The sequence below is a fragment of the Pleurodeles waltl genome, unplaced genomic scaffold (genome assembly GCF_031143425.1).
Source record: "Pleurodeles waltl isolate 20211129_DDA unplaced genomic scaffold, aPleWal1.hap1.20221129 scaffold_39, whole genome shotgun sequence".
In the NCBI taxonomy this organism is placed as follows: Eukaryota; Metazoa; Chordata; class Amphibia; order Caudata; family Salamandridae; genus Pleurodeles; species Pleurodeles waltl.
In genome coordinates, this window is record NW_027150097.1 from 6,634,471 (window position 1) to 6,636,661 (window position 2,191).

General features: G+C 46.1%; 1 non-coding gene across 1 annotated transcript; it reads left to right on the plus strand.

The window, feature by feature from the left end:
- Nucleotides 1-935: 935 nt before the first annotated feature.
- Nucleotides 936-1,018, plus strand: TRNAL-CAG (transfer RNA leucine (anticodon CAG)). Its single transcript has one exon. It is a non-coding gene; the product is annotated as a tRNA-Leu (tRNA).
- Nucleotides 1,019-2,191: the final 1,173 nt, after the last annotated feature.

Consider the following 2,191-nt stretch of genomic DNA (forward strand, 5'->3'; position numbering starts at 1 on the left):
GGCAGAGATAAAGGTTTCGAACCTACATATCAAAAGCACAGCTGTCAATAGTTCAGCAGGGTCACAGTGCAGAAGGTTCAGTGGCACCAGGGTCCCCTGCGTCCCAATCACAGCTGGTTGTTAACTTCTGTATTCAGGGCATGGGAGGGGTGTGTTGCATCGTGCACACACAGTGCCTGTTTCACAGATAAGTATTAATAAATACTCAGAGAATAATATAGAGTCATTGGCCACGAGGAACACCTTCTCTGACCTTTTATTCTCTCCGGTTCCACGTCACTGCGCCTACCATCCAACTCCAAAACTTGGGGGAGACTAACACTCCCTACCTCCCTTGGTGTGCATCATAGGCGTGCCCATGACGAACACAACATTTCTCCTTAACCAATACAAAACAAACATAGCTGCTCAAAAAAAAGATACTATACTAAACCAGTATACAAGAATAGTACACAACAAGAAATGCCACATTCAGTCAATCCACCCCGAATCCTTGCAGCCGCGTTGAGCATGGCGGTCGAGGACTCAAACTGTACCGTTCAAGTCCTTGTCTCAGAGGCACTGAGTTGATTGGTATGGAGCCAGGCACCTCCTGATCTGAATCTTGAACTGGCTCCAAATTCTGCATGTCCACACCCCCTGTAGTAGATGATTGAGAATTAGTAGCAGTCACCACCGGCCATGTGCACTGGCTCAAAATTCAGCATGTCCACACCCCATGTAGTAGATGATTGAGAATTAGTAGCAGTCACCACCGGATCCACTGTCAGGATGATCCATCCTCTCTCCTTCATCAGCTTCAGATCCCACTGTTTCCCTGAGCAGTAAGATCTGGAATTGAAAATACAGAGGACATTAAACAACATTCACTCAGTACATGGCACTCATTTTGGTCTATAAGCTGGAAATTGAGCCATCAGTGCAGTGTCAAGAGTGTCAGGATGGCCAAGTGGTCTAAGGTGCTGCGTTCAGGTCGCAGTCTCCTTTGGAGGCGTGGGTTCGAATCCCACTTCTGACAAGTGTATTTTGCGAGGTGGATTCATTTTTGGACTTTTTTTTTTCCAAGCACCCGTATCAAAAACAATGTCAACAGTTTCTGTAAATTATCGATAAGATCTATTGTCCGTTGCTTGCACTAATTTCCTGAAGTTGGCTAAATCGCAGTAAATCGGTAAAGCGGTAAATCACAGCATCTTCAACAAATCGTGATAGAGGGGCAGAGATAAAGGTTTCGACCCTACATATCAAGAGCGCAGCTGTCAATAGTTCAGCAGGTTCACAGTGCAGAAGGTTCAGTGGCACCAGGGTCCCCTGCGTCCCAATCACAGCTAGTTTTTAACTTCTGTATTCAGGGCATGGGAGGGGTGTGTTGCGTCGTGCACACACAGTGCCTGTTTTGCAGATAAGTTTTAATAAATACACAAAGAATAATATGGAGTCTTTGGCCACGAGGAACACCTTCCCCTACCTTTTATTCTCTCCGGTTCCACGTCACCGCGCCTACCATCCAACTCCAAAACTCGGGGGAGACTAACACTCCCTACCTCCCTTGGTGTGCATCATAGGCTTGCCCATGACGAACACAACATTTCTCCTTAACCAATACAAAACAAACATAGCTGCTCAAAAAAAAGATACTATATTAATCCAGTATACAAGAATAGTACATAACAAGAAATGCCACATTCAGTCAATCCACCCCGAATCCTTGCAGCCGCGTTGAGCATGGCGGTGAAGGACTCAAACTGTACCGTTCAAGTCCTTGTCTCAGAGGCACTGAGTTGATTGGTATGGAGCCAGGCAACTCCTGATCTGAATCTTGAACTGGCTCCAAATTCTGCATGTCCACACCCCTTGTAGTAGATGATTGAGAATTAGTAGCAGTCACCACCGGCCATGTGCACTGGCTCAAACTTCTGCATGTCCACACCCCATGTAGTCGATGATTGAGAATTAGTAGCAGTCACCACCGGATTCACTGTCAGGATGATCCATCCTCTCTCCTTCATTAGCTTCAGATCCCACTGTTTCCCTGAGCAGGAAGGTCTGGAATTGAAAATAGAGAGGACATTAAACAACATTCACTCAGTACATGGCACTCATTTTGGTTTATGCACTCGAAATTGAGCCATGAGATAGGTGTGAAGAGTGTCAGGATGGCCGAGTGGTCTAAAGTGCTGCGTTCAGATCA